The following is a 14,831-nucleotide window of genomic DNA, read 5'->3' on the forward strand; positions in this document are numbered from 1 at the left end:
TTGTTTGAACATGCACAGAATAATAAAACAGGCCCTTATATATCTATTCCTTATATATCTATCATCCAGCTTTAACAATTATCAACTCCTAGCCAATCTCTTCCTGTCTATCTCACCCAGGTCCCCTCTCCCATTTAATTTCATCTGTCAATATCTCAGTACATATCTTTTAAAGATAATTACTCTTTCTCTCTAAACACAATCACAAAGTATTACCAGTTATCAAACTTCCAGTGTTTGAATTTCCATTCTCTTGTAAATTTCATCTTTATTTATTCTCTAGGACACTGATCTCAAACTCACGGGCTTAAGGGATTCCCCTGCCTCAGCTTCTCAAACGCCTGGGACTGTGGCCTCATGCCTTGGTACTTCTCTCATTTCAGGCTTTGTTTTGCTTTTCGTTGAGACAGGGTCTCTCACTTTGTAGCTCTGGCTGGTCTGGAACTCATGACTCTCTTGCCTCAGTCTCCAAAGTGATGGGATTACAGGCAATGTATCAAAACGCCCCACACATATTTCAGGGTTTTTTAAAAAAATATTTATTTATTTATTTATTTATTTACTGTACATTAGGGTTTTGCCTGCAGGTATATCTGTATGAGACTCTCAGATTCCCTGGCACTGGAGTCACAGACAGCTGTGAGCTGCCATGTGGGTGCTGGGAATTGACCCCTGGTCCTCTGGAAGAGCAGCCAGTGCCCTTAACTGCTGAGCTATCCCTCCAACCCTCTTCAGTTTTTCTTTTTTAAAGCAAAGTATTTGCTTTTGTCAGGATCCAAATAGGTGGATACACTTTAACAGGTTAGTAGACTTAAATATTTCTGCATTTTTATAGACTTTCCATCATCTCTTCCTCTTTTCCTTCCCTCGCATCCCTCCACTCTCCTCCCTCCATCCTCTCCTCCCTTCTTCCCTCTCTCCTAGGAAGAAGCCAGGTCAGTTCTGCAATTGCTCACACTCTGGATTTGCTGATAGCATCTCCCTGGGGATCTACCACGTCCCTCCCACCTCTGTATCATCCATAGAAGGAATTCTCTGGACACTGTTATCTTCTGTAGAGTTTAGTTGGATCTAGAGAGTGGGTCACATTGAGGTTCTTTCTGTAGATGAACCCACTCCATGGATGCGCAGGCTCTTCATTTGGAGGCTTAGCATGTGCCCTCAGCATTACCGCTTTTGATGCTCTGTCTTGCAAATTGGTGATACTCAAATTCCGCCATCGGTTGGACTATAGCAAGATAGAGAAATTGCCCTCACGATTTGCTTTCCAGGTGGTACAGTTCGTAACAGGAAAGGGTGTAAATGCTCGATTCTTTCCGTATCTAAATTTACTGGTTTCAAAATAATGGGTTGGTTCCCCAGCATCCTCCAAACTGTGGCCAATTAGCATCTTGGTTTTCGCTAGCAGTATAAGCATTACTTTACGGTTTAAACATATTTGATTACTTTAATCCATCACAAACAGCATCCCTCCTGGTGCTCAGGGTGTTCCATCTTTAATTTATTTATTTAATCCTCATCAGAGAGAGCATGCGGTACAGGATGGGTCAGGTCTCAGCCTCTCTCAGCTTTATCCCTGTAAGCTCAGTAGGAGCTTCCCCCTGCTCCCCTCCCCCCCGCCACCGAGTCCTGCTCTTTGCTAGCAGGGTCTCTTTCCTCACCCCCACCCCCACATCAGCGACCATTTCCCTAGCTTCCTATGCCATCTGTCCAACCCAGAGAATGTTTGGGCAATGAATGAATGAATGAATGAACGAATGAATGCATGCATGAATGGAAGCATCATCTCCCCAACAGTCTCATTCTATTCTTGTCTCCCCTTTGATCTCAAAGGAGCATATTTCTTTATCTGCATCCGAAACGCATATTATATGTCTTTGTGAGGGACAAAGGAAAAGCTTCCTCATCATTGTGATCTTATTCTCGCTTCTGCCTCCCAGACTCCACCCACATCTTTCTCCCTCCTCTTCCCCGCCCCCAGAGCAACAACAAAGAATGCAACTGGGTCAGTCCACCACGAGAGGGCGCGTTCACAGGCTTCAGCACTTCCCTGCGCTTGCGCAACGTAAGGACTGATCCATGAGTGGAGAGCTGGGAGGAGCGAGGCCTGCGCATCGCCCACTTCCAGTACCACCAAGGGGCATGCGTGCTGGACCCGGCTGTTAGCCTAGTGACCCAAGACCACGAGCCTATCGCGTGTGTCATCCATTTCCCTGCCCAGAAAACGTACTTTCTTACAGGGAGAAGGACTCATGGAGGGGTAGCTGGTTGGAAATAATGCTCACCTCCCCACCCTCCTTCACCCACCATGCTCTCATTTCCAAGGGCATTTTCTATTCCCCCACCAACCTCACAGACATTTTGGGGACACCAGTCTGAAGACCTAGTACATCTTCCTGACCCTCTTGTTTAATTTTTGTTCTGTCTTACTCTTGAAAAGGGGTTTCAGAGAAGCCCAGGCTGGCTGTGCAGCTAAGGATGACCTTGAATTCCTGATCCTCCCCTCTGTGGTGGTGCTGCTGAGTGCTCAGGGCTTTGTGCAAGCTAGGCAAGCACTCTACCAGCTGAGTTGAATCCCCTTTCCGTAAGTGGACTAAAGGTCCCCAAGGAATGACCATCCAAGAGCATTGAAACTGGAGTGCCAGGCTGTTCTTGGACAAATTTCTTCTATTACGAGAAGTGGGGGGGGGGGACTGTTTGGGGTGCCTCGGCCATTGCCACTGAGATGCTTCCTCTAAAGTGGAGGTAAAAAAGAAAATAGAGGGCACAGTGCTTTGCAAACTGTAAAGCCCTGTAAAGAGTATGGGGTCGTTTACTTTTTATAACGGATAGTGTGCACAGCAACAGCTGGCCAGAGCAGCCCATCAGCTGGGTTTGAGAACTGGAAGCAGTCAGCTTTATCTATTTAATTATTTGGCTTTTTTTGGGGGGTGGGTGTGCGAATTTTAAGACAGGGTTTCTCTATGTAGCCCTGGCTGTCCTGGAACTCGCTCTATAGACCAGGCTGGCCTCAAACTCAGAGATCCACCTGCCTCTGCCTCCTGAGTGCTGGGATAAAAGGCAAGCGCCACCACCACCTGGCTGTATGCACATAATTTTAACAAATAAAATAGTTTTAAAAGGATAAGGAAGATAAGAGACAAAATTGCTGACATCTTTATTAGTGAATTATTTACTGAGAAAATATAAAAGATCCTAGATTCTTCAGGCAGGTGTGTGTGTGTGTGTGTGTGTGCGCCTCTGCTTGCTCCTGTGGAGGCCAGGTGTATTTCAGGTAACTTCTACTATCTATCACCACTTTATATTTTGAGACATGATCACTCATTAAACATAAGGCTTGCTGTTATGATTAGATGACCAGCCAGCAAGGCCCCCCCCCCTCCCCGGCATCTGCCTGTCTCTGCCGAGCATGCCACCACAGCTGGCTTGCACATGAGCACTGGGGATCCAGTCTCAGACAAGACCTCTTGCTTGCAAGTCCTTTACCCACTGAGCCATCTTTCCAGCCTCCATATTATTGGAATTATTATAAGGGGCCTTGACTAGGTTGCTGGACAAAGATCAGCATCCAAATACAAATGAAATAGAAAAATTCAGTGTTTCTACACATTAACAATCACTCATTAGAAATTTTAAGCTTTTAGCCAGGTAGTGGTAACACATGACTTTAATCCTAGCACTCAGGAGACAGAGACAGGCAGATCTCTGCAAGTTTGAGGCCAACCTGTTCTACAGAGCTAATTCCAGGACAGGCAAGGCTACACAGGGAAACCCTGTCTCAAAAAAACAAACAAACAAAACCTAACCAAACAAACAAAAAACAAGATAAAAAATATGTAAATGTTACAAGATTTTTGTTGTTGTTCTTAGACAGGGTTTCTCTGTGTAGCCCTGGCTGTTCTGGAACTCACTACATAGACCAGGCTGCCCTCAAACTTACAGAAGTCCACCTACCTCTACCTCCTGAATGCTGGGACTAAAGGTGTGGGCCACTACACCCAGCTGATATTTATGAATGAAGCACTATACTTTAGTCTCAAAGAAAGAAATGGAGAGATGTAGAAGGGATCGTTTTAAGCTTGAGAATTCTCACGGTCATGCTCAAAGACATTCATCAGTTGATTCCATGCATGCCCAACAAAGATCTCAAAAGAAGCTTCTAACTGACTCTAAACATCATACACACTGCAAAGGGCCAAGAAAGTGGTGGACCATTCAGAAGAAGAAAGTGGTGGACCATTCGGAAGAAGAAAGTGGTGGACCATTCAGAAGAAGAAAGTAGTGGACTATTCAGAAGAAGAAAGCGAGCCTGGCCCAAAGAGACGCCGAGACTTTCTTTGAAAGTGATAGTAATTAAAACAATGTGGTATTGGTGCCGAGCTGGACAAAGGGATCAATAGAACAAAGTGCCCAGAAATGGAGCCAAGTGTATGTGGGGATTTGATTTATGATGGGGGAGGCACAGCAACTCGGGGAGAGAGAGAGAGAGCAGTCTATTCAATAAAAAGTGTTGGGACAATTGGCTTTTCATACGAAACCTCTTTACACCATCCATAAATATTAATTCCAGATGGATTAAAGATCTCAAAGTGAAAAACAGAACTTTAAAATAATTAGGAAATGTAGGCAATCTGAGAGTAGGAAAATAGTTCTTACATAAGAGACACAATTCAGAAAAGATTGATTTTTATTATATTACTGCCCCCCCAAACCTCTATTATAAAATTGTCATTATGAACAAAGTAGAAAGACAAGGAACAGCCTGGGTGGCAATGTTGGGGACACATAAAACAGATAAAGGGTTAGTATTCAGATTATAGAAAGACTTCCCAGAAGTCAGCCTTCTCGATACCAAAGCAGAAGAGTCTGGAATTCTAAGCCAGCCTTGGCTACACAGTGATGCCCGCTCTCAAAACACAGGGGTTAGGGATGTAGCTCAGTGGTAGAATGCTTGCCTAGCCTATGCCAAGCCAATCCCCAGCACTAAAATTATTATTTTTTTCTTTTTTGCTTCAAGACAAGGTTTCTCTGTGTAGTCTTGGCTGTCCTGGAACTCACTCTATAGCCTGGGCTGGCCTTGAACTCACAGAGATCCACCTGGCTCTGCCTCCCAAGTGCTGGAATTAAAGGGGTGCACCAACAACAACCACTACCATCACCACCCAGCTTAAAAATATTTTTTAAAAAAACAGACCAGGGCTAGGCATGGTGGTATACACCTTTAGTCTCAGTGCTCTGGAGGCAGAGATAGCTGATCCCTTGAGTTTGAGGCCAGCCTAGTCTACATAGTGAGTTTGAGGCCAGCCAGAGATACATAGACAGCAAGATCCTGTCTTTACGTAAAGAAAAAGAAAAAAAAAAAAAAAAGACGTATCTTGAGTGCATTCTAAATGGCATCATTTATCTTTTCCATCACAGAACACTGAACTGAGTCAGGCTGTCAGGCTTTGGGGATGGATGGCCCCTCCCTAGTCCCATCCATGAACTACGATTGGTCAAAATATAGCAACGATTTTGTTCCTCTGGCCCATGATTGGTTTGAGTATGGACATGTGTAGACTTCTGGTCACCAAGCACGAAACGAAGATTATTTAATGGGAGTGGCTCTGGGAGAGACTCTAAGATGAAAAGCATCTACTACTGTCTTCTGCCTCTGGGTATCTCCACACTGTTGCTTGTGTCAGATACCTGGAGTTGAGGCAGCCATCTTGGTACCACTCAGGGATGGCGGCGGTTTACCCTCCTGAAAGGAACATGGAAAAGAAAGATGGAAGAATCTGCATCCTGATGTCTCAGTTGAGTCTCTGCACTAACAAACTCTAGGATTTCTTTCCTTCCTTTTCCTTTATTTTTATTTTTATTTTTTTTTTTTTGAGGCAGGGTCTCACTATGTAGCTCTAGCTGTTCTGGAACTCACTCTATAGACCATGCTGGCCTTGAATTCAGAGATCCACCTGCGTCTGCCTCCCAAGTGATTAAATGCTTGCTCCGCCACTCTTGGCTTCAACTCTAGGATTTCTTGATATGGAAGATAATCACTTTTGCTCAATTCTCTCTCTCTTTTTCTCTCTCTCTCTCTCTGCACATCTATGGGTCTGTATGTGTGTAGACTAGAGGTTGATCTTGGGTTTTCTTCCTCAGGAGTCATTCCTCTCGGCCACCCCGCCCCCCGCCCCCACCTCTCTCTCTCAGATTTATTTACTTTTTTTCACATGGATAAGTGTTTTGCTCACATGTATGTCTGTGAACCACATGTGTGCCTTGTGCCCACAGAGTTCAGAAGAGAAGTTTTTGAAACTGGAGTTACAGACGGTTGTGAGCCACTATGTGGGTGCTGGGAATTGAACCCGTGTCCTCTGGAAGAGAAAGAAGTGCTGTTAACCACCTCTCCAGCCATCATTCCTGTCATTTTTTGGGACAGAGTCTCTCTCACTGGCACCTGGCTAGCTGATGAGCCACTGGGGTCTGCCTGTCTCCACCTCTGCAGCAGTAGGGTTAAAAGTGTGTGCCGCCACTCCAGCTTTTGACAAGGGTGCCCCTCCATGAGGCTCTTTATAGCGTCCATCAAAAGCAACTACAAGACAGCTAAGGTTACAGACTGAAGTGATTTATCCAGAGGAAACCCAGATGGACAATGAGCTCAGGAAACGTGCTTTACCTCAGTCAGGTCACGCACATTAAGGTGAACTATGTCCCATCCAGCAGACTAGCAAAAATAAGAAGTCCCAGGTGCGAATGTAGCCCTCTGGTAAAGCACCTACCCAGCATGTGTAAGACCCTTGTTTTCATGCCCTACACTGGAAAAAAAAAACAAAAAACCCTAGAAAAAAAAAAACCAAAAAAACCCAAAAAACAAAAACAAAATGAGAGGAAAAAAAAAAAAAAGAACAATCAGACTGCAACCCACAGAACCATGGAGGATACATATATAGCATGGGGGACCCTAGGACAACTGTGGCTTATAATAAGTTTTGGTTTTACTCAATTACTGAGCAAGCCTCAATGAAACATTTCACTATTAAGATAAGAATTTATACTGTATCAAGCTGATAATAGAAAAATTAATTAATTAACTAATTAATTAATTTAAAAAAACAGGTAAAAAGCCCAACAAGAGAGGCTGGCTCAGCCAATAAAGTGCTTCCCTTGCAATCATGAGGACCTGAGTTCAATCCCCAGAACTTACATTTTTCAAAAAGTGGGGGAGGGGCATGGTGGCACATGCTAGTAATCCAAACTGGGGAGGTGGAGACAGGAGGATCCTGGGGTTCACCGACCAGTTAGCCTAACCGATGAGCTACAGGCCAATCAAAGACCCTACCTCAAAAGAAGTAGATAGCCTTGGTGGGGATGACACCATATAAGTACACATATCCATCATATAAGCCACAAACACACAAATAAAAGAAAGTGTAAGCTGGGTAGTGGTGGTGCACACCTTTAATCTCAGCACTTGGGAGGCAGAGGCAGGCAGATCTCTGTAAGCTCAAGGCCAGTCTGAGCTACAGAGTGAGTTCCAGGACAGGCTCCAAAGCTATACAGAGAAACCCTGTCTCAAAAAACAAAAAACAAAACAAAAAAAAAAAATGTGTAGAAGCTGGGCATAGTAACACACCCCTTTAATCCCAGCCTCGGAGGCAAGTTTAGGCAGAGCACTTTTGAGTTTTTGGCCTACGTAGTATAGATGGTGAATCAGGGCTACATAGTAAGACCTTACCTCAAAAAAGGTGGGAGTGGGGCAGCAAATGTCGGCAAGATGTGGTCTTGTACAGTTGCTGGTGGTGGGAGGAAGAACGGAGATTCATCAGCTATAGAGAACATCTGGACAGTGATGGCCAAGTTCAAAGTTCAACCACCCTAGCAAAAGACCTGACTTTCTGTCTCTAGGTACCATCCCGAATGGGTTCAGATAAAATCCCAGGATGTGTCATTGCGGCCCTGCTTAGATCAGCAAAAAACAGATGCCACCCAAACACCGTCGGTAGGTGAACTGGCAAGATCTACAATGAGACTTAGTCACACGATAAAATGACACACAGAAATTAAAATGTACACACCACAGGCATAAGCACACATAGGGGCCTACTGTCAAAAATCTCGGGGGTGGGGGGGGGCAAAGGTACAAATACAGGGTTTGCTGTTATTACACAGGATGTAAAGACTCAGAAAGCACTACTGTCCCATGAATATGGAAATGCATGGGAAAGAGGGGAGATTATGGACTGGCACTTGCTACAATGTATGTAAACCAGGCAAAATAAGCCAGGCACAAAAGGACAGATTCTCTATGATGCTTACATAACGTACCTAGAGGAGTCAAGTTCACACAGATACAAGTGGTTGCCAGGGACAGCAGGGGGAGGGAGTCACTGTGCTTGGAGACAGAGTTTCCATCGGAGAAGATGGAAACACCTTTGCAGTTTGCTTTGGGTTTTGTTCTCTTTTTTTTTCTTTCTTTTTCTTCCTTCCTTTCTTTCTTTCTTTCTTTTTTTCTTTTTCTTTTTCTTAACAGGATCTCTCACTAGCCCCCAGTAGGCTAGGCTAGCTGGCTTCTTCTATTTTTTTTTTAATTTTTATTTTTTGGTTTATTTATTTATTTATTTATTTTAGACAAGGTTTCACTGTGTAGCCTGTCCTGGAACTGGCTCTGTAGCCAGGCTGGCCTCGAACTCACAGAGATCCGCCTGCCTCTGCCTCCTGAGTGCTGGGAATAAAGGCATGCACCACCTGCGCCCAACCAGGCCAGCTGGCTTCTAAACCCTGAGGGTTCTTCCCTCTTTGCTTCCCCAGTTCTAGGATGACAAGCAGGGGCCACCACACCTGGTGTGGCTTCACTTGGGTTCTGGGGATAGACTTCATGCTTACACAAGTCCTTTACTGACGAGTCAACTCCCCAGCCTCCCAAATTAATATCATTTACAGGGACAAACCCGAAGCAAACGTGACCCAATATGAGCATTTGTAAATTCTGCTGTGATGTTGATTTCTGAACTTTCTTTGTTTTCTAAGACAATGTTCAACTAAAAAGAAGAAGAAGAAGAAGAAGAAGAAGAAGAAGAAGAAGAAGAAGAAGAAGAAGAAGAAGAAGAAGAAGAAGAAGAAGAAGAAACTTGATTAGAAAATAGAGTTTGGTGAAGGAGAATTATCCCAAAGTAACAAGATTGTTTTTATGTTTCCACTCTCCACCCCATCCTCCCCAGGCTACTTGAAGAGCAGGGGCTAAGGTGGAGGGGCAAAAGGTGGCGTTCTGGAGACTGAACCTGTGCCAGGTCCCATGGGAGCCCAGCAGAGCCTGGTGGAGCCAGTCAGGCGGGGGACGGGGGGGTGGGGTGGGGGGAGCAAAGGCCTATGGGAGAAGGTGATTCTGAAAGTTGTCTCTTCCTTGCACATGATCCAGAAAGCAGACGAAAAATAGTAGCCATCAAAACACAGAAATGTGAGTGAGTTCTTAGCAGCTGAAGCAATAGAAAGCCCTTGGATTCGCTGATGACAAAATATATTGCCTAATCTTTCTTGTTGCTTCTTATTTTTCCCCCTTGACCTCTCTGCATGTCTCTAGAGCTCCATGGCTACAACTACGTTGCAAAATACATATTTACAGGCTCCTCTAAGCCTAGCTAAATATAGGCTTTCCTTTAAAGCAACTGAGGATTGGGAGAAATCTCTGCTGTGTCCCACCCCTTCCCCCACCCCCCAACACACACACACACACACACACACACATACACACACCCCGATGCCTCCAAGAAGCATGTGAACTTTCCAAGGGGTGCCAGAGTACAGTGTGAGACTGATGGGAAGAAAGCCAGCAGCCAAAAAAAAAAAAAGACCAAGCAGCAGCAATCTCCCAGCTGTGGGAAGAAGGACCCCTCAGTTCCTCTCCCTACAGGGGCCATGAGAGACTGAGAGACTTGAGGCGCACCAAGAGGCAGGAATAAAAGACCCCTTGAGAAGTTTAGAAGGGAGGTCATCTTCAAAAAAAAAAAAAAAAAAAAAACGTTCTCGGGCAGGGGATGTAGCTAATCGATAGAACACTTACCTGGCATGCTTGGGGTCCTGGGTTCACTCTCTACCACAGCAAAAAGAAATGATTCAGAAAGATTTGGAGGAGCCATGGGCAGAAATGCTTACAGACCACCATACCAGAATTTCACCTAATGGACCTTGAAAAGAAAGCAGAGGCCCAATGTCTCATGGAAACAGACTCGAGCTGCAGCCGCGGGTGGGTGCTCATTCTCAGTCACACACCTGCCCACACTCTTGCATGCACTGCCCCCACGCATGCTCCAATACACGTGCCATTGGGGACAGCCCACACTCGGGGTGCCTCTGTGCTTTCCACAGTCAGGATCTATTCAGCGCCCTCGGCAACTCCTGGAGGTGGGTATATTGTCCCCGGCTTACAGATGAGGAAATCTGGCAAAGTCCTTGAGCTTGGAAGTGGCAGCTTGGGAGTCCTAACAAAGTGGCCCCAACTTCAAAGCCCTGTTTTATTCTGTGCTACTTAGAAAGGAGGAGACACCCAGGGTCATCCCCGGTCAGAAGATTTCAGACATTCAAGTTGAGCATGTTAGCAACTATGGAATCCAAGATGACTAGCCCAAGGCCATCTAGCAGATGGGAGGAGGCAGGACTCAACTGAGACCTACCTGCAGAACCCTAGTTGGGTCTCTAAAACTGTGAACCACTGCTCACTCCTCCGGACCCGGGTGACTAGGTTATCCAAAGGTCTCTAACCCTCTCAGGCACCCCATGCTAGAGTTGAGCTCTCCTATTTGGAAGTGCGGGAAGACAAGCCTCCTTGGCTTCCACAACTAGCTCAAAGCCCTGGCCAACCACACAGAGGAACTGGGGTAAGTGTGATGGACTTACCATAGACCAGGCAAAAGAGCAGCTTCTTTTCTGATGACAGTGGCCGGAGGGGGGGGGGGGACGGGAGGGGGGGGGGGACGACGGACCTACTTTCAGAAGTTGTCTCAAAGGCCCAGGGCTGGGAAGAGCAGCCAGCCTTGGCACCCAGCCCACGCCTGAGCCCAGGGTGCTGAAGGCTGGGAACTCATCCTACATCGGGTTCTCCCCACCCGTCATCACCATCCTTGCTGTTACACCTGGCATTTAAAGCCAGCAAAGCCTCCAGGCATGATCATCCACGAGCACCTTCCCAGAGGGCCCTCATCAGATGGGACCTGAGAACACAAGGAAGGGCTTGGCTAGGAGAGAGGGAGGATTATCGCTGCCTTCTGCAGCTCCCACCCATCCTTTAGCCATGGCTGGGAAGGCATCTCCCTGTCATAAGCATCCGGCAACTCTCCCAGGCCTGTTGCTCCCCTCAGAGCACAAAAGAGACACGTGACTTCTGCAAAGGCGCACAGACAGTAAGCGGTACAGCCAAGACCTGAATCCCAGTTCACCTTTGGGAACCACTCCATCCCCACCCCCAGACAGGGAAAGGAATGGAAGGACCGTCCATCCCAAGACCACCAGGTACAGTGGCCATGACATCACAAGTTTCCTCCACATGGGCCCTGGGGAGAGCCGAAGTTTTAGATTATCCTGGGATGACCATCGTGGCCTGAGGGCTGAAAGTTTAGCTCAGACTGGGGGGTGGGGGACGACAGGATGGAGGAGGTGACACCTCGTGCCCCACCCATCTCATAGGCAGATTGTTTGGACTCCAAGGAAAGAGTGATGGTAACGTAATTCTCACTCACTCCCTTAAAACTCCTTCCGAAATTCCAGCTTGGGTGTTGTTGCTCTGCCATATAGGAACCCAGGAAATAATAATCTCTACTTGCTCACTTTACTTCCTCACATCCCAAAGCCCTTGAAGGGGTCTCACTCTGAGAAACCACGGGACAAGGGAGACCTGAGGGTGCCTATTAAGTCCAGTTCATCTTAGTTTTCTGCCAAGGATGTTGGGGGAAGGGACCAACAGCTGGTTCTCAACCCCTCCTCCCACCTGGCCCCGAGTGTGGGCACAGACCCCTTGGGCTGGGACCAGATAAAATGACTCACCACTAAGGGTGTGGGAGATTCTGGGCAGAACACCCAGGGGCCTGCACCCTCCCCCAATCCACACAGGAGCTGTAAGGACACTCTGCTCAAATTCCCAGCTAGCAAAGGGGTGAGCAGCAGGGCATCGCCCAACTATCACAGTGGGAGCTGGAGATGTGGCTCTGTTGCTAGATGCTTGCCTAGCATGCAGGAGAGCCTGGGTTAGAGCCTCAGGAAAGCAATCACTCAAGTCTGTAACTCCAGCACTCAGGAGGTGGAGGCGGTTGGGATCGGAAGTTCAAGGTCATCCTTTGCAACAATGGCTAGTTCAAATCCAGCATGGGATACTCCAGATTCTTTCTCAAAAACAAAAAAACAAAAAACGCCACCTAACTGCCATAGTCGGGGGAGGGTGGGAGAGAGGTTCAAATCCCAGACTTAAACTTGGGTACAAGTCCTAAAGCTTGTTCAGGAAAGAGGGTTTCTAAGAAGGGTCAGAAGGTGAGGAGGCACCTGGATGGCTTCTTTACCCTGCACAGATCCCCCAAGTGCAGAACTGGGGAGGGGTAAGTCTCCTGCCTGCTGTGCAAAAATGAAGGGGACATCTGAAAGCCTGAGGTCCGGCTCCAGATAAGAGCCAAAATCTTCCCTCTCCTGGCACACTACTGGAGGGAGCCAGCCCAGTGCTTCTTGGCTCCTCCCCACCCCAATCTTCAGGGTTCCCAGGCGGTTTCCCCACGTCCCATCCCCCACGCACCGAGCTCTTTTGCACGTGCTATGGGTTAGTGTCCCACAAAACCCACACACCGAGAATGGAAGGGTAGGAGGTCTCCCTCCACCAGCTCGGCCAGGCCAACCGGAGAGAGTGGGAGAACGGGAAGAGGAGGAAGAGGATGGAGGGGAAGAGGGCGGGGGAGGAGGCCGAGGCCGCAGGAAGGCCTGAGATGCAGGAAGCAGCTGGGGGGGGGGGGGAGGCTTTGTGCCTGAGTTGTTCTCTGGGTCCTAGTGTCCACTCTGTTCATCCCTTCCTGGGATCTACAGACTGGATCAACACAATTAGACCTGACTGTTGGATGGATCCTCACTGCCAGCTTCCAGGCAACTGAGGAGGGATAAAGGGCAACACCAGGCCCCTTGCTGTGTGTGTGAGGAATGAAGGCACTCTAAAGAAGCTGAGTTCTCAAGAAGGGAGTTGTAGGACACACACGGGCACACACACACACACACACACACACTCTCTTTTTTGATTGTTTTGTAGTTGTTTCGAGACAGGGTTTCTCTGTGTTACAGCTCTGGCTGTCCTGGATCTCGCTCTGTAGACCAGACTGGCCTCGAACTCACAGAGATGCGCCTGCCTTTGCCTACTGATTGCTGGGATTAATGCACCACCACTGCCTGGCTCCTGTGGTCTCTCTCTCTCTCTCTCTCTCTCTCTCTCTCTCTCTCTCTCTCTCTCTCTCTCTCTCTCTCTCTCACACACACACACACACACACACACACACACACACACACACACACACTTGCACACAGTGACCAGAATATCCTTTAAATCGGAGACCCTAGCTAGAACTGTCACTAGGGAAACTTTGGCCTCAGGCCTCTAGAATCATTTCTTCCAACTTCCCCCAACACCCTCCCAACCCTTCCTGTTTTGAGAGATAGGAGTTCTCCGGCAGGTTATGGAGGCCAGGGTTCGACAACCCTCCCGGGGCCTGGAAAAAGAGTGGGCAGGTGATGAGCATCATCTTAAAACTTCCAAAGGCAAGAGGCAGCTTTGGAATTCTCCTGCCATTTGGGTGACTTGATCCCGGCCCTCCTTCTTCTTCATTTCCCTCAGCACCGCAAGTATTGCCGGGCCAAAGTTTTACATCCTGGAAGGTGAAAAAAAAAAAAAAAAACTCCCTAGGGGGGGGGCGGTTGTTAAAAATGCAGATTCCCAGGTCCTGCCTCTGGGATTCCCTGCACCGAGTTTGGAAGGGGCTAGATACATGTGCTTTGGCCTAGCACCCAACAGTTTTGATGCTGATTGCCCTAAACACTCGAGGGGCCTTTAAGGGGATGAATGATTCGGGGTCCCTCCTCACAGAACCCCTTCACAATGTGGGGACGATCAGGCCAGCGGGAGACCGCTGCGTCCGGATGGCTCCCCGCCCCCAGGGTTAAATGAGGGTACGCCTATGTGGGTTGTGAAAAGCCGCCGAGTTTGGGATGGGGAGGGCTGAAGAAGGACAGCCAAGGTCCGAGAGGCTGCTGCGGAAGGCTGTCCGCCAACTGTGAGTAGCCGAGACCAGACGACCGAGTGGAAGGGAAGGGGAGGGCCCACAGGCTCCGGCCCCGGAAATCCGATCCCTTTAGGACCCAGTGGTGCCAGTCCCCCAGCGGCGGCGGCGAGAAGGGCAGCCGCTCGGTCTCCGGCAGCCGCGGTTCGGGCTGAGCTAGAGAAAGACCGAGGCTCGGGGCGCGGGGGGGAGGGAGGGAGGGAGGGAGGCGCGGCGGAGCGGCCCGGGTCAGCGGAGCAGCCACGGGCGCGGGGATGCCGGGCACCCCGAGAGCCAAGGCCACCGGCCGGAGTAGGGGGCGCCCGCGCCGCCAGCCCCGCTGACACCGCCTCGGAGGATGTGAGCCGGCGCCGCGGCCGCTGCTTCGCGGGCTGGGCGCGCGGTCCCAGCGGCTCCAGCCAGCCTCCGCTTCTCCAATTTGGGTGGGGGCGACCGCACCAGGCCGCTCGAGCTTTCGAAGGGGGCTGGCTGTCTTTGGCAGCTTGGTTGGGGGAGGCGACCCACACAGGGCGCTCGGAGATTTTTTTTTTTTTTTTTTTCCCCTTTAGAGCAGGGTTA

The 14,831-nt window shown here is 48.4% G+C and overlaps 1 long non-coding RNA gene across 3 annotated transcripts; it reads right to left on the reverse strand.

The window, feature by feature from the left end:
* Positions 1 to 1,045: 1,045 nt before the first annotated feature.
* LOC143266995 (uncharacterized) lies at positions 1,046 to 12,936 on the reverse strand. Of its 3 annotated transcripts, XR_013041865.1 has the most exons (5): positions 10,873 to 12,936; positions 10,040 to 10,163; positions 7,718 to 7,775; positions 6,234 to 6,356; positions 2,929 to 5,743 (listed from the first exon to the last, which is right to left on the reverse strand). It is a non-coding gene; the product is annotated as an uncharacterized LOC143266995 (long non-coding RNA). The 3 variants fall into 3 exon arrangements; XR_013041864.1 differs by lacking the exons at positions 2,929 to 5,743; positions 6,234 to 6,356 and adding an exon at positions 1,046 to 1,228; XR_013041863.1 differs by lacking the exon at positions 6,234 to 6,356.
* Between the last annotated feature and the right edge of the window lie 1,895 nt (positions 12,937 to 14,831).

Source organism: Peromyscus maniculatus, chromosome 8 (assembly GCF_049852395.1).
Source record: "Peromyscus maniculatus bairdii isolate BWxNUB_F1_BW_parent chromosome 8, HU_Pman_BW_mat_3.1, whole genome shotgun sequence".
NCBI classification, from domain to species: domain Eukaryota; kingdom Metazoa; phylum Chordata; class Mammalia; order Rodentia; family Cricetidae; genus Peromyscus; species Peromyscus maniculatus.